At 46.3% G+C, this 19,043-nt stretch overlaps 8 non-coding genes and 24 pseudogenes across 8 annotated transcripts; all 32 read left to right on the top strand.

Moving 5' to 3' along the window:
- The first annotated feature begins 498 nt into the window (after positions 1 to 498).
- Positions 499 to 617, top strand: LOC148247681 (5S ribosomal RNA; annotated as a pseudogene).
- A 559-nt stretch (positions 618 to 1,176) lies between these two features.
- LOC148247680 (5S ribosomal RNA) lies at positions 1,177 to 1,295 on the top strand (annotated as a pseudogene).
- Positions 1,296 to 1,499: 204 nt separating this feature from the next.
- LOC148247679 (5S ribosomal RNA) lies at positions 1,500 to 1,618 on the top strand (annotated as a pseudogene).
- A 209-nt stretch (positions 1,619 to 1,827) lies between these two features.
- On the top strand, positions 1,828 to 1,946 carry LOC148247678 (5S ribosomal RNA; annotated as a pseudogene).
- Positions 1,947 to 2,149: 203 nt separating this feature from the next.
- Positions 2,150 to 2,268, top strand: LOC148247677 (5S ribosomal RNA; annotated as a pseudogene).
- A 209-nt stretch (positions 2,269 to 2,477) lies between these two features.
- On the top strand, positions 2,478 to 2,596 carry LOC148247676 (5S ribosomal RNA; annotated as a pseudogene).
- A 563-nt stretch (positions 2,597 to 3,159) lies between these two features.
- Positions 3,160 to 3,278, top strand: LOC148247675 (5S ribosomal RNA). The gene has a single exon (XR_015814547.1). It is a non-coding gene; the product is annotated as a 5S ribosomal RNA (ribosomal RNA).
- An 887-nt stretch (positions 3,279 to 4,165) lies between these two features.
- LOC148247674 (5S ribosomal RNA) lies at positions 4,166 to 4,284 on the top strand. Its single transcript, XR_015815695.1, has one exon. It is a non-coding gene; the product is annotated as a 5S ribosomal RNA (ribosomal RNA).
- A 562-nt stretch (positions 4,285 to 4,846) lies between these two features.
- LOC148247673 (5S ribosomal RNA) lies at positions 4,847 to 4,965 on the top strand (annotated as a pseudogene).
- A 562-nt stretch (positions 4,966 to 5,527) lies between these two features.
- LOC148247672 (5S ribosomal RNA) lies at positions 5,528 to 5,646 on the top strand. The gene has a single exon (XR_015815106.1). It is a non-coding gene; the product is annotated as a 5S ribosomal RNA (ribosomal RNA).
- A 206-nt stretch (positions 5,647 to 5,852) lies between these two features.
- On the top strand, positions 5,853 to 5,971 carry LOC148247671 (5S ribosomal RNA). The gene has a single exon (XR_015815687.1). It is a non-coding gene; the product is annotated as a 5S ribosomal RNA (ribosomal RNA).
- A 560-nt stretch (positions 5,972 to 6,531) lies between these two features.
- Positions 6,532 to 6,648, top strand: LOC148247670 (5S ribosomal RNA; annotated as a pseudogene).
- A 202-nt stretch (positions 6,649 to 6,850) lies between these two features.
- Positions 6,851 to 6,969, top strand: LOC148247669 (5S ribosomal RNA; annotated as a pseudogene).
- An 885-nt stretch (positions 6,970 to 7,854) lies between these two features.
- LOC148247668 (5S ribosomal RNA) lies at positions 7,855 to 7,973 on the top strand (annotated as a pseudogene).
- Positions 7,974 to 8,182: 209 nt separating this feature from the next.
- Positions 8,183 to 8,301, top strand: LOC148247667 (5S ribosomal RNA; annotated as a pseudogene).
- Positions 8,302 to 9,612: 1,311 nt separating this feature from the next.
- LOC148247666 (5S ribosomal RNA) lies at positions 9,613 to 9,731 on the top strand (annotated as a pseudogene).
- A 561-nt stretch (positions 9,732 to 10,292) lies between these two features.
- LOC148247665 (5S ribosomal RNA) lies at positions 10,293 to 10,412 on the top strand (annotated as a pseudogene).
- A 529-nt stretch (positions 10,413 to 10,941) lies between these two features.
- On the top strand, positions 10,942 to 11,060 carry LOC148247664 (5S ribosomal RNA; annotated as a pseudogene).
- A 208-nt stretch (positions 11,061 to 11,268) lies between these two features.
- Positions 11,269 to 11,384, top strand: LOC148247663 (5S ribosomal RNA; annotated as a pseudogene).
- A 204-nt stretch (positions 11,385 to 11,588) lies between these two features.
- On the top strand, positions 11,589 to 11,707 carry LOC148247662 (5S ribosomal RNA; annotated as a pseudogene).
- A 564-nt stretch (positions 11,708 to 12,271) lies between these two features.
- LOC148247661 (5S ribosomal RNA) lies at positions 12,272 to 12,390 on the top strand. The gene has a single exon (XR_015814903.1). It is a non-coding gene; the product is annotated as a 5S ribosomal RNA (ribosomal RNA).
- Positions 12,391 to 12,594: 204 nt separating this feature from the next.
- Positions 12,595 to 12,713, top strand: LOC148247660 (5S ribosomal RNA; annotated as a pseudogene).
- A 559-nt stretch (positions 12,714 to 13,272) lies between these two features.
- Positions 13,273 to 13,391, top strand: LOC148247659 (5S ribosomal RNA). The gene has a single exon (XR_015815661.1). It is a non-coding gene; the product is annotated as a 5S ribosomal RNA (ribosomal RNA).
- A 563-nt stretch (positions 13,392 to 13,954) lies between these two features.
- Positions 13,955 to 14,073, top strand: LOC148247658 (5S ribosomal RNA; annotated as a pseudogene).
- A 561-nt stretch (positions 14,074 to 14,634) lies between these two features.
- LOC148247657 (5S ribosomal RNA) lies at positions 14,635 to 14,753 on the top strand (annotated as a pseudogene).
- A 753-nt stretch (positions 14,754 to 15,506) lies between these two features.
- On the top strand, positions 15,507 to 15,625 carry LOC148247656 (5S ribosomal RNA). The gene has a single exon (XR_015815167.1). It is a non-coding gene; the product is annotated as a 5S ribosomal RNA (ribosomal RNA).
- Positions 15,626 to 16,184: 559 nt separating this feature from the next.
- On the top strand, positions 16,185 to 16,303 carry LOC148247655 (5S ribosomal RNA; annotated as a pseudogene).
- Positions 16,304 to 16,508: 205 nt separating this feature from the next.
- Positions 16,509 to 16,627, top strand: LOC148247654 (5S ribosomal RNA; annotated as a pseudogene).
- A 392-nt stretch (positions 16,628 to 17,019) lies between these two features.
- LOC148247653 (5S ribosomal RNA) lies at positions 17,020 to 17,138 on the top strand. Its single transcript, XR_015814994.1, has one exon. It is a non-coding gene; the product is annotated as a 5S ribosomal RNA (ribosomal RNA).
- Positions 17,139 to 17,697: 559 nt separating this feature from the next.
- On the top strand, positions 17,698 to 17,816 carry LOC148247652 (5S ribosomal RNA; annotated as a pseudogene).
- A 546-nt stretch (positions 17,817 to 18,362) lies between these two features.
- On the top strand, positions 18,363 to 18,481 carry LOC148247651 (5S ribosomal RNA; annotated as a pseudogene).
- A 209-nt stretch (positions 18,482 to 18,690) lies between these two features.
- On the top strand, positions 18,691 to 18,809 carry LOC148247650 (5S ribosomal RNA; annotated as a pseudogene).
- The last annotated feature ends 234 nt before the right edge of the window (positions 18,810 to 19,043 follow it).

Raw genomic sequence — 19,043 nt, 5'->3', positions numbered from 1 at the left:
GCAAATGTGACTCAAGAAGCAGGGGCATTTTAATCGATATTAGAATGAGAAGGAGAGATGCAGAGTGCACGCACAAGGAAACAAATGATGGGAGGGGGGATGGAGGGAGAAAAAGTGTATGTATTTGCAGCGCAGAATGAAACATGAGCAATCATACCAGCACCAATGCAACGGATTCTATCAGAACTCCGCAAGTTAAGGGTGCTTGGGCGAGAGTAGCACTAGGATGGGTGACCTCCTGCGAAGTCCTTATATTTCACCCATTTTCTTAGGAAGTCCTCGTGTTGCACCCATTTTTTTGCAGATGATTCTTTTGACGATACGCGCGACTTGAATTATGGTCCTCAGTTTTATTCGCAAATGTGAGTCACAGCACCGTAGCATTTTACTTGATATTAGAACGAGCACGGGAGGTGCAGTGCGCACGCACAATTAAACAAATGACGGGAGGGGGAAGAAAGGAGAAGGAGTTTATGTATTTGCAGCGCAAAATTAAACGGGTGCGATCATACCAGCACTAATGCACCGTATCCCCTCAGAACTCCGCAGTTAAGTGTGCTTGGGTGAGAGTAGTACTCGGATGGTTGACCTCCTGGGAAGTCCTCGTGTCGCACCAATTTTTTTTCAGACGGTTCGTTCGACGTTACGCACGACTGGAACTATGGTCCGCTTGTTTATACGCAAATGTGAGTCAAGAAGTAGGGGCATTTTAATCGATATTAGAACGAGAAAGAGAGGTGCAGTGTGAATGCACAAGGAAACAATTGATGGGAGGGGGAGGGAAGGAGAAGAAGTGTATATATTTTCAGCATGAAATGAAACAAGTGCGATCATACCAGCACTAATTCAACGGATTCTATCAGAACTCCGTAGGTAAGGGTGCTTGGGCGAGAGTAGTACTAGCATGGGTTACCTCCTGCGAAGTCCTTATATTTTACCTATTTTCTTGTGAAGTCCTCGTGTTGCACCCATTTTTTTGCAGATGATTCTTTCGACGTTACGCAGGACTTCAATTATGGTCCTCAGGTCTGTTCGCAAATGTGAGTCACGGCACCGTAGTATTTTACTTGATATTAGAACGAGCACGGGAGGTGCAGTGCGCACGCACAAGGAAACAAATAATGGGAGGGGGAAGGAAGGAGAAGGAGTTTATGTATTTGCAGCGCGGAATTAAACGGGTGCGATCATACCAGCACTAATGCACTGGATCCCATCAGAACTCCGCAGTTTAGTGTGCTTGGGCGAGAGTAGTACTCAGATTGGTGACCTCCTGGGAAGTCATTGTGTTGCACCAATTTTTTTTTAGACGGGTCGTCCGACGTTACGTGCAACTTGAACTATGGTCCGCTGGTTTATACGCAAATGTGAGTCAAGAATCAGGGGTATTTTAATCGATATTAGAACGAGATGGAGAGGTGCAGTGTGAACGCACAAGGAAACAAATGATGGGAGGGGGGGAGGGAAGAAGGAGTGTATGTATTTTCAGCACGAAATTAAACAGGTGCGGTCACACCAGCACAAATGCACCGGATCCCATCAGAACTCCGCAGTTAAGTGTGCTTTGGCGAAAGTAGTACAATGATGGGTTACCTCCTGGGAAGTTCTCGTGTTGCAACCATTTTCATTTTTTCAGATGTGCCGTTCGACGTTACGCGCCACTTTAATTATGGTCCGCAGATTTATTCGCAAATGTGAGTCACGGCGCCGTGGTATTTTACTTGATTTTTGAACGAGAACGAGAGGTGCAGTGCGCACGCACAAGGAAACAGATGACGGGAGGGGGAAAAAAGGAGAAGGAGTTTATGTATCTGCAGCGCGAAATTAAACGGGTGCGGTCATACCATCACTAATGCACCGGATCCCATCAGAACTCCGCAGTTAAGTGTGCTTGGGCGAGAGTAGTACTCGGATGGGTGACCTCTTGGGAAGTCCTCATGTCGCACCAATTTTTTTTCAGACGGGTCGTTCGACTTTACGCGCGACTGGAACTATAATCCGCTGGTTTATACGCAAATGTGAGTCAAGAATCTGGGGCATTTTAATCGATATTAGAACGAGAAGAAGAGGTGCAGTGTGAATGCACAAGGAAACAAATGATGGGAGGGGGGAGGGAAGAAGGAGTGTATGTATTTTCATCCCGAAATTAAACAGGTGCGCTCACACCAGCACAAATGCACCGGATCCCATCAGAACTCCGCAGTTAAGTGTGCTTTGACGAAAGTAGAACAATGATGGGTTTCCTCCTGGGAAGTTCTCGTGTTGCACCCATTTTCTTTTTTTCAGATGTGCCGTTCGACGTTACGCGCGACTTTAATTATGGTCCGCAGATTTATTAGCAAATGTGAGTCACGGCGCTGTGGTATTTTACTTGATATTTGAACGAGAACGAGAGGTGCAGTGCGCACGCACAAGGAAACAAATGACGGGAGGGGGAAGAACAGAGAACTAGTTTATGTATTTGCAGCGCGAACTTAAGCGGGTGCGATCAAACCAGCACTAATGCACCGGATCCCATCAGAACTCCGCAGTTAAGTGTGAATGGGCGAGAGTGGTACTCGGATGGGTGACCTCCTGGGAAGTCCTCGTGTCGCACTAATTTTTTTTTTCAGACGGGTCGTTCGACGTTACGCGCGACTGGAACTAGGGTCCACTGGTTTATACGCAAATGTGAGTCAAGAAGCAGGGGCATTTTAATCGATATTAGAACGAGAAGGAGAGATGGAGAGTGCACGCACAAGGAAACAAATGACGGGAGGAGGGATGGAGGGAGAAAAAGTGTATGTATTTGCAGCGCAAAATGAAACATGAGCAATCATACCAGCACCAATGCAACGGATTCTATCAGAACTCCGCAAGTTAAGGGTGCTTGGGCGAGAGTAGCACTAGGATGGGTGACCTCTTGCGAAGTCCTTATATTTCACCCATTTTCTTGTGAAGTCCTCGTGTTGCACCCATTTTTTTGCAAATGATTCTTTCGACGTTACGCGCGACTTGAATTATGGTCCTCAGGTTTATTCGCAAATGTGAGTCACGGTGCCGTGACATTTTACTTGATATTAGAACGAGAACGGGAGGTGCAGTGCGCACGCACAAAGAAACAAATGACGGGCTGGGGAAGAAACGAGAAGGAATTTATGTATTTGCAGCGGGGAATTAAACGGGTGCGATCATACCAGCACTAATGCACCGGATCCCATCAGAACTCCGCAGTTAAGTGTGCTTGGGCAAGAGTAGTACTCGGATGGGTGACCTCCTGGGAAGTCCTCGTGTCGCACCAATTTTTTTTCAGACGGGTCGTTCGACGTTACGCGCGACTGGAACTAGGGTCCGCTGGTTTATACGCAAATGTGATTCAAGAAGATGGGGCATTTTAATAGATATTAGAACGAGAAGGAGAGGTGCAGTGTGAACGCACAAGGAAACAATTGATGGGGGGGGGGAGGGAAGGAGAAGGAGTGTATGTATTTTCAGCACGAAATGAAACAGGTGCGATCATACCAGCACTAATGCAACGGATTCTATCAGAACTCCGTAAGTAAGGGTGCTGTGGCGAGAGTAGTACTAGCATGGGTTACCTCCTGCGAAGTCCTTATATTTCACCCATTTTCTTGTGAAGTCCTCGTGTTGCACCCATTTTTTTACAAATGATTCTTTCGACGTTACACGCGACTTGAATTATGCTCCTTAGGTTTATTCGCAAATGTTAGTCACGGTGCCGTGACATTTTACTTGATATTAGAACGAGAATGGGAGGTGCAGTGCGCACGCACAAGGAAACAAATGACGGGAGGGGGAAGAAAGGGGAATGAGTTTATGTATTTGCACCGCAAAATTAAACAGGGGCGATCATACCAGCACTAATGCACCGGATCCTATCAGAACTCTGCAGTAAGTGTGCTTTGGTGAAAGTAGTACAATGATGGGTTACCTCGTGGGAAGTTCTCGTGTTGCACCCATTTTCTTTTTCTCAGATGTGTCGTTTGACGTTACGCGCGACTTTAATTATGGTCCACAGATTTATTCGCAAATGTGAGTCACGGCGTCGTGGCATTTTACTTGATATTTGAATGAGAACGAGAGGTGCAGTGCGCACGCACAAGGAAACAAATGACGGGAGGGGGAAGAAAGGGGAAGGAATTTATGTATTTGCAGCGCGAAATTAATTAGGTGCGATCATACCAGCACTAATGCACCGGATCCCATTAGAACTCCGCAGTTAAGTGTGCCTGGGCGAGAGTAGTACTCGGATGGGTGACCTCCTGGGAAGTTCTCGTGTCGCACTAATTTTTTTTTTAGACAGGTCGTTCGACGTTACGCGCGACTGGAACTAGGGTCCCCTGGTTCATACGCAAATGTGAGTCAAGAAGCAGGAGCATTTTAATCGATATTAGAACGAGAAGGAGAGATGCAGAGTGCACGCACAAGGAAACAAATGACGGGAGGGGGGATGGAGGGAGAAAAAGTGTATGTATTTGCAGTGCAGAATGAAACATGAGCAATCATACCAGCACCAATGCGACGGATTCTATCAGAACTCCGCAAGTTAAGGGTGCTTGGGCGAGAGTAGCATTAGGATGGGTGACCTCCTGCAAAGTCCTTATATTTCACCAATTTTCTTAGGAAGTCCTCGTGTTGCACCCATTTTTTTGCAGATGATTCTTTCGACGATAAGCGCGACTTGAATTATGGTCGTCAGGTTTATTCGCAAATGTGAGTCACGGCACCGTAGCATTTTACTTGATATTAGAACGAGCACGGGAGGTGCAGTGCGCACGCACAAGGAAACAAATGACGGTAGGGGGAAGAAAGGGGAAGGCATTTATGTATTTGCAGCGCAGAATTAAACGAGTGCGATCATACCAGCACTAATGCACCGGATCTCATCAGAACTCTACAGTTAAGTGTGCTTGGGGGAGAGTAGTACTCGCATGGGTGTCCTCCTGGGAAGTCTTCGTGTCACACTAATTTTTTTTCAGACGGGTCGTTCGACGTTACGCGCGACTGGAACTGGGGTCCGCTGGTTTATACGCAAATGAGAGTCAAGAAGCAAGGCCATTTTAATCGATATTAGAACGAGAAAGAGAGGGCAGTGTGAACGCACAAGGAAACAATTGATGGGAGGGGGAGGGAAGGAGAAGGAGTGTATGTATTTTCAGCACGAAATGAAACATGTGCGATCATACCAGCACTAATGCAACGGATTCTATCAGAACTCCGTAGGTAAGGGTGCTTGGGCGAGAGTAGTACTAGCATGGGTTACCTCCTGCGAAGTCCTTATATTTCACCCATTTTCTCGTGAAGTCCTCGGGTTGCACCCATTTTCTTTTTTTCAGATGTGTCGTTCGACGTTACGCGCGACTTTAATTATTGTCCACAAATTTATTCGCAAATGTGAGTCACGGCGCCGTGGCATTTTACTTGATATTTAAACGAGAACGAGAGGTGTAGTGCGCACGCACAAGGAAACAAATGACGGGAGGGGGAAGAAAGGAGAAGGAGTTTATGTATTTGCAGCGCGAAATTAAACCGGTGCGATCATACCAGCACTAATGCACCGGATCCCTTTAGAACTCCGCAGTTAAGTGTGCTTGGGCGAGAATAGTACTCGGATGGGTGACCTCATGGGAAGTCCTCGTGTCGCACCAGTTTTTTTTTCAGACGGGTCGTTCGACGTTATGCGCGTCTGGAACTAGGGTCCGCTGGTTTATACGCAAATGTGAGTCAAGAAGTAGGGGCATTTTAATCGCTATTAGAAGGAGAATGAGAGGTGAAGTGTTAACGCACAAGGAAACAAATGACGGGAGGGGGAAGAAAGGAGAAGGAGTGTATGTATTTACAGCGGAAAATTAAACAGGTGCGATCATACCAGCACTAAAGCTCCGGATCCCATCAGAACTCCGCAGTTAAGTGTGCTTGGGCGAGGGTAGTACTCGGATGGGTGACCACCTGGGAAGCCCTCGTGTTGCACCTATTTTTTTTCAGATGGGTTGTTAGACGTTACGCATGAATGGAATTATAAACCGCTGGTTCATTTGCAAAGGTGAGTCACGGTGCCGGGGCATATTACTTGATATTAGAACGAGAAAAAGAGATGCAGAGTGCACGCACAAGAAAACAAATGACGGGAGGGGGGATTGAATGAGAAAGAATGTATGTATTTGCAGTACGGAATTAAACATGAGGGATCATACCAGCACTAATGCAACGGATTCTATCAGAATTCCGCAGTTAAGGGTGCTTGAGCGAGAAAAGTACTCAGATGGGTGACCTCCTGCGAAGTCCTTATATTTCACCCATTTTCTTGGGAGGTCCTCGTGTTGCACCCATCTTTTTGCAGATGATTCTTTCGACGTTACGGGCGACTTGATTTATGGTCCGCAGGTTTATTCGCAAATGTGAGTGACAAGGCCGTGGCATTTTACTTGATATTAGAAGGAGTACGGGAGGTGCAGTGCGCACGCACAAGGAAACAAATGACGAGAGGAGGAAGAAAAGAGAAAGAGTGTATGTATTTGGAGCAAAAAATTAAACAAGTGGCATCATACCCGCACTAATGCACTGGATCCCATCAGAACTCTGCAGTTAAGTGTGCTTGGGCGAGAGTAATACTCGGATGGGTGACCTCTTGGAAAGTTCTCGTATCACGACAATTTTTTTTCAGATGGGTCGTTCGACGTTACGCGCGACTGAAACTATGGTCCGGTTTATACGCAAATGTGAGTCAAGAATCAGGGGCATTTTAATCGATATTAGAACGAGAAGGAGAGGTGCAGTGTGAACGCACAAGGAAACAAATGATGGGAGGGGGAAGGGAAGAAGGAGTGTATGTATTTTCGGCACGAAATTAAACAGGTGCGGTCACACCAGCACAAATGCACCGGATCCCATCAGAACTCTGCAGTTAAGTGTGCTGTGGCGAAAGTAGTACAATGATGGGTTACCTCCTGGGAAGTTCTCGTGTTGCACCCATTTTCTTTTTTTTAGATGTGCCGTTCGACGTTACGCGCAACTTTAATTATGGTCCGCAGATCTATTCGCAAATGTGAGTCACGGCGCCGTGGTATTTGACTTGATATTTGAACGAGAACGAGAGGTGCAGTGCGCACGCACAAGGAAACAAATGACGGGAGGGGGAAGAAAGGAGAAGGAGTGTATGTATTTGCAGCGCGAAATGAAACAGGTGCGATCATACCAGCACTAATGCAACGGATTCTATCAGAACTCCGTAGGTAAGGGTGCTTGGGCGAGAGTAGTACTAGCATGGGTTACCTCCTGCGAAGTCCTTATATTTGACCAATTTTCTTGTGAAGTCCTCGTGTTGCACCCATTTTTTTGCAGATGATTCTTTCGACGTTACGCGCGACTTGTATTATGGTCCTCAGGTTTATTCGCAAATGTGAGTCACGGCGCTGTAGCATTTTACTTGATATTAGAACGAGAACGGGAGGTGCAGTGCTCACGCACAAGGAAACAAATGACGGGAGGGGAAAGAAAGGATAAGGAGTTTATGTATTTGCAGCGCAAAATTAAACAAGTGGCATCATACCAGCACTAATGCACTGGATCCTATTAGAACTCTGCAGTTAAGTATGCTTTGGCGAGAGTAGTACTCGGATGGGTGACCTCTTGGGAAGTCCTCGTATCGCAACAATTTTTTTTAGATGGGTCGTTCGACGTTACGCGCGACTGGAACTATGGTCCGCTGGTTTATACGCAAATGTGAGTCAAGAATCAGAGGCATTTTAATCGATATTAGAACGAGAAGGAGAGGTGCAGTGTGAACGCACAAGGAAACAAATGTTGGGAGGGGGGTAGGGAAGAAGGAGTGTATGTATTTTCAGCACGAAATTAAACAGGTGCGGTCACACCAGCACAAATGCACCGGATCCCATCAAAACTCCGCAGTTAAGTGTACTTGGGCGATAGTAGTACAAAGATGGGTTACCTCTTGGGAGGTTCTCGTGTTGCACCCGTTTTCTTCTTTTCAGATGTGCCATTCGACGTTACGCGCGACTTTAATTATGGTCCGCAGATTTATTCGCAAAAGTTAGTCACGGCGCCGTGGCATTTTACCTGATATTTGAACGAGAACGAGAGGTGCAGTGCGCACGCACAAGGAAACAAATGACGGGAGGGGGAAGAAAGGAGAAGGAGTTTATGTATTTGCAGCGCGAAATTAAACAGGTGCGATCATACCAGCATAAATGCACCGGATCCCATCAGAACTCCGCAGTTAAGTGTGCTCTGGGGAAAGTAGTGCAATGATGGGTTACCTCGTGAGAAGTTCTTGTGTTGCACCCATTTTTTTTTTTTCAGATGTGTCGTTCGACGTTACGCGCGACTTTATACGCAAATGTGAGTCAAGAAACAGGGGCATTTTAATCGATATTAGAACGAGAAGGAGAGATGCAGAGTGCACGCACAAGGAAACAAATGACGGGAGGGGGGATGGAGGGAGAAAAAGTGTATGTATTTGCAGCGCAGAATGAAACATGAGCAATCATACCATCACCAATGCAACGGATTCTATCAGAACTCCGCAAGTTAAGGGTGTTTGGGCGAGAGTAGCACTAGGATGGGTGACCTCCTGCGAAGTCCTTATATTTCACCCATTTTCTTAGGAAGTCCTCATGTTCCACCCATTTTTTTGCAGATGATTCTTTCGACGATACGCGCGACTTGAATTATGATCCTTAGGTTTATTCGCAAATGTGAGTCACGGCATCGTAGCATTTTACTTGATATTAGAACTAGCATGGGAGGTGCAGTGCGCACGCACAAGGAAACAAATGACGGGAGGGGGAAGAAAGGATAAGGAGTTTATGTATTTGCAGCGCGGAATTAAACGGGTGGATCATACCAGCAATAATGCACCGGATCCCGTCCGAACTCCGCAGTTAAGTGTGCTTTGGCGAGAGTAGTACTCGGATTGGTGAACTCCTGGGAAGTCCTCGTGTCGCACAAATTTTTTTTCAGACAGGTCGTTCGACGTTACGCGCGACTGGAACTAGGGTCCGCTGGTTTATACGCAAATGTGAGTCAAGAAGCAGGGGCATTTTAATCGATATTAGAACGAGAAGGAGAGGTGCAGTGTGAACGCACAAGAAAACAATTGATGGGAGGGGGAGGGAAGGAGAAGGAATGTATGTATTTTTAGCAAGAAATGAAACAGGTGCGATCATACCAGCACTAATGCAACGGATTCTATCAGAACTCCGTAGGTAAGGGAGCTTGGGCGAGAGTAGTACTAGCATGGGTTACCTCTTGCGAAGTTCTTATATTTCACCCATTTTCTTGTGAAGTCCTCGTGTTGCACGCATTTTTTTGCAGATGATTCTTTCGATGATACGCGTGACTTGAATTATGGTCCTCAGGTTTATGCGCAAATGTGAGTCGTGTCGCACCAATTTTTTTTCAGACGGGTCCTTCGACGTTACGCGCGTCTGGAACTAGGGTCCGCTGGTTTATACGCAAATGTAAGTCAAGAAGCAGGGGCACTTTAATCGATATTAGAACGAGAATGAGAGGTGAAGTGTGAACGCACAAGGAAACAAATGATGGGAGGGGGAAGAAAGGAGAAGGAGTGTATGTATTTTCAGCACGAAATTAAACAGGTGCGATCATACCAGCACTAAAGCTCTGGATCCCACCAGAACTCCGCAGTTAAGTGTTCTTGGGCGAGAGTAGTACTCAGATGGGTGACCACATGGGAAGCCCTTGTGTTGCACCAATTTTTTTTCGGATGGGTTGTTCGACGTTACGCGCGAATGGAATTATAAACCGTTGGTTCATTTGCAAAGGTGAGTCACGGTGCCGGGGCATATTACTTGATATTAGAACGAGAAAGAGAGGTGCAGAGTGCACGCACAAGGAAACAGATGACGGGAGGGGCGATGGAGGGAGAAAAAGTGTATGTATTTGCAGCATAGAATGAAACATGAGCAATCATACGAGCACCAATGCAACGGATTCTATCAGAACTCCGCAAGTTAAGGGTGTTTGGGCGAGAGAAGCACTAGGATGGGTGACCTCCTGCGAAGTCCTTATATTTCACCCATTTTCTTAGGAAGTCCTCGTGTTGCACCCATCTTTTTGCAGATGATTCTTTCGACGTTACGCGCGACTTGATTTATGGTCCGCAGATTTATTCGCAAATGTGAATCACGGCGCCGTGGCATTTTACTTGATATTAGAACGAGTACGGGAGGTGCAGTGCGCACGCACAAAAAAACAAATGACAGGATGAGGAAGAAAAGAGAATGAGTGTATGTATTTGAAGCGCAAAATTAGACAAGTGGCATCATACCAGTACTACTGCACTGGATCCCATCAGAACTCTGCGGTTAAGTGTGCTTGGGCGGGAGTAGTACTCGGATGGGTGACCTCTTGGGAAGTCCTCGTATTGAAACAATTTTTTTTCAGATGGGTCATTCGACGTTACGCGCGACTGGAACTATGGTCCGCTGGTTTATACGCAAATGTGAGTCAAGAATCAGAGGCATTTTAATCGATATTAGAACGAGAAGGAGAGGTGCAGTGTGAACGCACAAGGAAACAAATGATGGGAGAGGGGAGGGAAGAAGGAGTGTATGTATTTTCAGCACGAAATTAAACAGGTGCGGTCACACCAGCACAAATGCAACGGATCCCATCAGAAATTCCATTTAAGTGTGCTTTGGCGTAAGTAGTACAATGATGGGTTACCTCTTGGAAAGTTCTCGTGTTGCACCCATTTTCTTTTTTTCAGATGTGCCATTCGACGTTACGCGCGACTTTAATTATGGTCCGCAGATTTATTCGCAAATGTGAGTCACGGCACCGTAGCATTTTACTTTATATTAGAACGAGCACAGGAGGTGCAGTGCGCACGCACAAGGAAACAAATGACGGGAGGGGCAAGAAAGGAGAAGGAGTTTATGTATTTGCAGCGCGGAATTAAACGGGTGCGATCATACCAGCACAAATGCACCGGATCCCATCAGAACTCCTCAGTTAAGTGTGCTTTTGTGAAAGTAGTACAATGATGGGTTACCTCCTGGGAAGTTCTCGTGTTGCACCCATTTTCTTTTTTGTGATGTGCCGTTCGACGTTACGCGCGACTTTAATTATGGTCCGCAGATTTATTCGCAAATGTGAGTCACGGCGCCGTGGCATTTTACTTGATATTTGAACGAGAACGAGAGGTGCAGTGCGCACGCACAAAGAAACAAATGATGGGAGGGGGAAGAAAGGAGAAGGAGTTTATGTATTTGCAGCGCGAAATTAAACAGGTTCGATCATACCAGCACTGCACCGGATCCCATCAGAACTCTGCAGTTAAGTGTGCTTGGGCGAGAGTAGTACTCGGATGGGTGACCACTTGGGAAGCCCTCGTGTTGCACCTATTTTTTTTCGGATGGGTTTTTCGACGTTACGCGCAAATGGAATTATAAACCGCTGGTTCATTTGCAAAGGTGAGTCACGGCGCCGGGGCATATTACTTGATATTAGAACGAGAAAGAGATATGCATAGTGCACGCACAAGGAAACAAATGATGGGAGGGGAGGAGGGAAGAAGGAGTGTATGTATTTTCAGCACGAAATTAAACAGGTGCGGTCACACCAACACAAATGCACCGGATCCCATCAGAACTACGCAGTTAAGTGTGCTTTGGCGAAAGTAGTACAATGATGGGTTACCTTCTGGGAAGTTCTCGTGTTGCACCCATTTTCTTTTTTTCAGATGTGCCGTTCGACGTTACGCGCGACTTTAATTATGGTCCGCAGATTTATTCGCAAATGTGAGTCACGGCGCCGTGGCATTTTACTTGATATTTGAACGAGAACGAGAGGTGCAGTGCGCACGCACAAGGAAACAAATGACGGGAGGGGAAGAAAGGAGAAGGAGTATGTTTTTGCAGCGCGAAATGAAACAGGTGCGATCATACCAGCACTAATGCATCGGATTCTATCAGAACTCTGTAGGTAAGGGTGCTTGGGCGAGAGTAGTACTAGCATGGGTTACCTCCTGCGAAGTCCTTATATTTCACCAATTTTCTTGCGAAGTCCTCGTGTTGCACCCATTTTCTTTTTTTCAGATATGCCGTTCGACGTTACGCGCGACTTTAATTATGGTCTGCAGATTTATTCGCAAATGTGAGTCACGGCGCCGTGGCATTTTACTTGATATTTGAACGAGAACGACAGGTGCAGTGCGCACGCACAAAAAAGCAAATGACGGGAGGGGGAAGAAAGGGGAATGAGTTTATGTATTAGCAGCGCAAAATTAAACAGTTGCGATCATACCAGCACTAATGCACCGGATCCCATCAGAACTCCGCAGTGAAGTGTGCTTGGGCGAGATTAGTACTCGGATGGGTGACCTCCTGGGAAGTCCTCGTGTCGCACCAATTTTTTTTCAGACGGGTCGTTCGACGTTACGCGCGTCTGGAACTATGGTCCGCTGGTTTATACGCAAATGTGAGTCATGAAGCAGGGGTGTTTTAGTCGATATTAGAACGAGAATGAGAGGTGAAGTGTGAACGCACAAGGAAACAAATGTTGGGAGGGGAAGAAAGGAGAAGGAGTGTATGTATTTGCAGCGCAAAATTAAACAGGTGCGCACATACCAGCACTAAAGCTCCGGATCCCATCAGAACTCTGCAGTTAAGTGTGCTTGGGCGAGAGTAGTACTCAGATGGGTGACCACTTTGGAAGCCCTCGTGTTGCACCTATTTTTTTCGGATGGGTTGTTCGACATTACGCGCGAATGGAATTATAAACTGCTGGTTCATTTGCAAAGATGAGTCACGGTGCCGGGGCATATTACTTGATATTAGAAGGAGAAAGAGAGATGTAGAGTGCATGCACAAGGAAACAAATGACGGGAGGGGGGATGGAAGGAGAAAGAGTGTATGTATTTCCAGTGCAGAATGAAACATGAGGGATCATACCAGCACTAATGCAACAGATTCTATCAGAACTCCACAGTTAAGGGTGCTTGGGCGAGAAAAGTACTCGGATGGGTGACCTCTAAAGAAGTCCTTATATTACACCCATTTTCTTAGGAAGTCCTCGTGTTGCACCCATTTTTTTGCAGATGATTCTTTCGACGATACGCGCGACTTGAATTATGGTCCTCAGGTTTATTCGCAAATGTGAGTTACGGCACCGTAGCATTTTTCTTGATATTAGAACGAGCACGGGAGGTGCTGTGCGCACGCACAAGGAAATAAATGACGGGAGGGGGAAGAAAGGAGAAGGAGTTTATGTATTTGCAGCGCGAAATTAAACTGGTGTGATCATACCAGCACTAATGCACCGGATCCCATCAGAACTCCGCAGATAAGTGTGCTTGGGCGAGAGTAGTACTCGGATGGGTGACCTCCTGGGAAGTTCTCGTGTCGCACTAATTTTTTTTTTCAGACGGGTCGTTTTACGTTACGCGCGACTGGAACTAGGGTCCACTGGTTTATACGCAAATGTGAGTCAAGAAGCAGGGACATTTTAATCAACATTAGAATGAGAAGAAGAGATGCAGAGTGCACGCACAAGGAAACAAATGACGGGAGGGGGGATAGAGGGAGAAAAAGTGTATGTATTTGCAGTGCAGAATGAAACATGAGCAATCATACCAGCACCAATGTAACGGATTCTATTAGAACTCCGCAAGTTAAGGGTGCTTGGGCGAGAGTAGCACTAGGATGGGTGACCTCCTGCGAAGTCCTTATATTTCACTCATTTTCTTAAGAAGTCCTCGTGTTGTACCCATTTTTTTGCAGATGATTCTTTCGACGATACACGCGACTTGAATTATGGTCCTCAGGTTTATTCGCAAATGTGAGTCACGGAACCTTAGCATTTTACTTGATATTAGAACGAGCACGGGAGGTGCAGTGCGTACGCACAAGGAAAGAAATGACGGGAGGGGGAAGAAAGGAGAAGGAGTTTATGTATTTGCAGCGCGGAATTAAACAGGTGCGATCATACCAGCACTAATGCACCGGATCCCATCAGAACTCCGCAGTTAAGTGTGCTTGGGCGAGAGTAGTACTCGGATGGGTGACCTCCTAGGATGTCCTCGTGTCGCACTAATTTCTTTTCAGACGAGTCGTTCGACGTTACGCTCGACTGGAACTAGGGTCCACTGGTTTATAAGCAAATGTGAGTCAAGAAGCAGGGGCATTTTAATCGATATTAAAATGAGAAGGAGAGATGCAGAGTGCACGCACAAGGAAACAAATGACGGGAGGGGGGATGGAGAGAGAAAAAGTGTATGTATTTGCAGCGCAGAATGAAACATGAGCAATCATACCGGCACCAATGCAACGGATTCTTTCAGAACTCCGCAAGTTAAGGGTGCTTGGGCGAGAGTAGCACTAGGATGGGTGACCTCCTGCGAAGTCCTTATATTTCACCCATTTTCTTAGGAAGTCCTTTTGATGCACCCATTTTTTTGCAGATGATTCTTTCGACGATACGCGTGACTTGAATTATGGTGCTCAGGTTTATTCGCAAATGTGAGTCACGGCACCGTAGCATTTTACTTTATATTAGAAGGAGCACGGGAGGTGCAGTGCGCACGCACAAGGAAACAAATGACGGGTGGGGGAAGAAAGGGGAATGAGTTTATGTATTTGCAGCGTAAAATTAAACAGGTGCGATCATACTAGCACAAATGGACCGGATCCCATCAGAACTCCGCAGTTAAGTGTGCTTTGGGAAAAGTAGTACAATGATGAGTTACCTCGTGGGAAGTTCTCGTGTTGCACCCATTTTCTTTTTTTCAGATGTGTCGTTCGACGTTACGCGCGACTTTAATTATGGTCCGCAGATTTATTCGCAAATGTGAGTCATGGCACCGTGGCATTTTACTTGATATTTGAACGAGAACGAGAGGTGCAGTGCGCACACACAAGGAAACAAATGACGGGAGGGGGAAGAAAGGAGAAGGAGTTTATGTATTTGCAGCGCAAAATTAAACAGGGGCATTTTACGCGCGACTGGAACAAGGGTCCACTGGTTTATACGCAAATGTGAGTCAAGAAGCAGGGGCATTTTAATCGATATTAAAACGAGAAAGAGAGATGCAGAGTGCACGCACAAGGAAACAAATGACGGGAGGGGGGATGGAGAGAGAAAAAGTGTATGTATTTGCAGCGCATAATGAAACATGAGCCATCATACCAGCACCAATGCAACGGATTCTATCAGAACTCCGCAAGTTAAGGGTGCTTGGGCGAGAGTAGCACTAGCATGGGTGACCTCCTGCGAAGTCCTTATATTTCACCCATTTTCTTAGGAAGTCCTCGTGTTGCACCCATTTTTTTGCAGATGATTATTTCGACGATACGCGCGACTTGAATTATGGTCCTCAGGTTTATTCGCAAATGTGAGTCACGGCACTGTAGCATTTTACTTGATATTAGAACGAACACGGGAGGTGCATTGCGCACGCACAAGGAAACAAATGACGGGAGGGAGAAGAAAGGAGTAGGCGTTTATGTATTTGCAGCGCGAAATTAAATGGGTGCGATCATACAAGCACTAATGCACCGGATCCCATCAGAACTCCGCAGTTAAGTGTGCTTGGGCGAGAGTAGTACTCGGATGGGTGACCTCCTGGGAAGTCCTCGTGTCGCACCGATTTTTTTTCAGACGGGTCGTTCGACGTTACGCAGGAGTGGAACTAGGGTCCGCTGGTTTATACGCAAATGTGAGTCAAGAAGTAGGGGCATTTTAATCGATATTAGAACGAGAACGAGAGGTGCAGTGTGAACGCACAAGGAAACAATTGATGGGAGGGGGAGAGAAGGAGAAGGAGTGTATGTATTTTCAGCACGAAATGAAACAGGTGCGATCATACCAGCACTAATGCAACGGATTCTATCAGAACTCCGTAGGTAAGGGTGCTTGGGCGAGAGTAGTACTAGCATGGGTTACCTCCTGCGAAGTCCTTATATTTCACCCATTTTCTTGTGAAGTCCTCGTGTTGCACCCATTTTTTTGTAGATGATTCTTTCGACGTTACGCACGACTTGAACTATGGTCCTCAGGTTTATTTGCAAATGTGAGTCACGGCGCTGTAGCATTTTACTTGATATAAGAACGAAAACTGGAGGTGCAGCGCGCACGCACAAGGAAACAAATGACGGGAGGGGGAAGAAAAGAGAAGGAGTGTATGTATTTGCAGCGAGAAACTAAACAGGTGCGATCATGCCAGCACTAAAGCCCCGGATCCCATCAGAACTCCGCAGTTAAGTGTGCTTGGGCGAGATTAGTACTCGGATGGTTGACCTTCTGGGAAGTCCTCGTGTCGCACAAATTTTTTTTCAGACTGGTCGTTCGACGTTACGCGCGTCTGGAACTAGGGTCCGCTGGTTTATACGCAAATGTGAGTCAAGAAGCAGGGGCATTTTAATCGATATTAGAACGAGAATGAGAGGTGAAGTGTGAACGCACAAGGAAACAAATGACGGGAGGGGGAAGAAAGGAGAAGGAGTGTATGTATTTGCAGCGCGAAATTAAAGAGGTGCGATCATAGTAGCACTAAAGCCCCGGATCCCATCAGAACTCCGCAGTTAAGTGTGCTTGGGCGAGAGTAGTACTCGGATGGGTGACCACCTGGGAAGCCCTCGTGTTGCACCTATTTTTTTTTGGATGGGTTGTTCGACGTTACGCGCGAATGGAATTATAAACCGCTGGTTCATTTACAAAGGTGAGTCACGGTGCCGGAGCATATTACTTGATATTAGAACGAGAAAGAGAGATGCAGAGTGCACGCACAAGGAAACAAATGACGGGAGGGTGGATTGGAGGAGAAAGAGTGTATGTATTTGCAATGCAGAATGAAACATGAGGGATCATACCAGCACCAATTATGGCCCACAGATTTATTCGCAAATGTGAGTCACGGCGCCGTGGCATTTTACATGATATTTGAACGACAACGAGAGGTGCAGTGCGCACGCACAAGGAAACAAATGACGGGAGGGGGAAGAAAGGAGAAGGAGTTTATGTATTTGCAGTGCGGAATTAAACAGGTGCGATCATACCAGCACTAATGCACCGGATCCCATCAGAACTCCGCAGTTAAGTGCGCTTGGGCGAGAGTAGTACTCGGATGGGTGACCTATTGGGAAGTCCTCGTGTCGCACCAATTTTTTTTCAGACGGGTCGTTCGAAATTACGCACGATTGGAACTAGGGTCCGTTGGTTTATACGCAAATGTGAGTCAAGAAGCAAGGGCATTTTAATCGATATTAGAACGAGAAGGAGAGGTGCAGTGTGAACGCACAAGGAAACAATTGATGGGATGGGGAGGGAAGGAGAAGGAGTGTATGTATTTTAAGCACGAAAAGAGACAGGTGCGATCATACCAGCACTAATGCAACGGATTCTATCAGAACTCCGTAGGTAAGGGTGCTTGGGCGGGAGTAGTACTAGCATGGGTTACCTCCTGCGAAGTCCTTATATTTCACCCATTTTCTTGTGAAGTCCTCGTGTTGCACCCATTTTTTTACAGATGATTCTTTCGACGTTACGCGCGACTTGAATTATGGTCCTCATGTTTATTCGCAAATGTGAGTCACGGCGCTGTAGCATTTTACTTGATATTAGAACGAGAACGGGAGGTGCAGTGCGCACGCACAAGGAAATAAATTACGGGAGGGGGAAGAAAGGGGAATGAGTTTATGTATTTGTAGCGCAAAATTAAACAGCTGCGATCATACCAGCACTAATGCACCGGATCCCATCAGAACTCCGCATTTAAGTATGCTTAGGCGAGAGTAGTACTCGGATGGGTGACCTCCTAGGAAGTCCTCGTGTCGCACTAACTTTTTTTTTCAGACGGGTCGTTCGACGTTACGCGCGACTGGAACTAGGGTCCACTGGTTTATACGCAAATGTGAGTCAAGAAGCAGGGGCATTTTAATTGATATTAGAACGAGAAAGAGAGATGCAGAGTGCACGCACAAGGAAACAAATGACGGGAGGGGCGATGGAGGGAGAAAGAGTGTATGTATTTGCTGAGCAGAATGAAACATGAGCAATCATACCAGCACCAATGCAACGGATTCTATTAGAACTCCGCAAGTTATGGTTGCTTGGGCGAGAGAAGCACTAGGATGGGTGACATTTTGCGAAGTCCTTATATTTCACCCATTTTCTTAGGATGTCCTCGTGTTGCACCCATTTTTTTGCAGATGATTCTTTCGACGATACGCATGACTTGATATTCGCAAATGTGAGTCACGGCACCGTAGCATTTTACTTGATATTAGAACGAGCACAGGAGGTGCAGTGCGCACGCACAAGGAAATAAAAGACGAGAGGGGGAAGAAATGAGAAGGAGTTTATGTATTTGCAGCGCGGAATTAAATGGGTGCGATCATACCAGCACAAATGCAACGGATCCCATTATAACTCCGCAGTTAAGTGTGCTTTGGCGAAAGTAGTACAATGATGGGTTACCTCCTAGGAAGTTCTCGTGTTGCACCCATTTTCTTTTTTTCAGATCTGCCGTTCGACGTTACGCGCGACTTTAATTATGGTCCGCAGATTTATTCGCAAATGTGAGTCACAGCGTCGTGGCATTTTACTTGATATTTGAACGAGAACGAGAGGTGCAATGCGCACGCACAAGGAAACAAATGACGGGAGGGGGAAGAAAGGAGAAGGAGTTTATGTATTTCCAACGCAAAATTAAATACGTTCGATCATACTAGCACTAATGCACCAGATCCCATTAGAATTCTGCAGTTAAGTGTGCTTGGGCGAGAGTAGTATTCGGATGGGTGACCTCCTGGGAAGTCCTCTTGTCGCACTAATTTTTTTTTTCAGACAGGTCGTTCGACGTTACGCGCGACTGGAACTAGAGTCCACTGGTTCATACGCAAATGTGAGTCAAGAAACATGGGCATTTTAATCGATATTAGAACGAGAAAGAGAGATGTAGAGTGCACGCACAAGGAAACAAATGACGGGAGGGGGGATGGAGGGAGAAAAAGTGTATGTATTTGCAGCCCAGAATGAAACATGAGCAATCATACCAGCACCAATGC

The sequence above is a fragment of the Carica papaya genome, chromosome 8 (assembly GCF_054855325.1).
Source record: "Carica papaya isolate Zhongbai chromosome 8, ASM5485532v1, whole genome shotgun sequence".
Lineage (NCBI taxonomy): Eukaryota > Viridiplantae > Streptophyta > Magnoliopsida > Brassicales > Caricaceae > Carica > Carica papaya.
The sequence above is the reverse complement of the archived record's forward strand: the minus strand, read 5'-3'. Positions and strand labels throughout refer to the sequence as shown.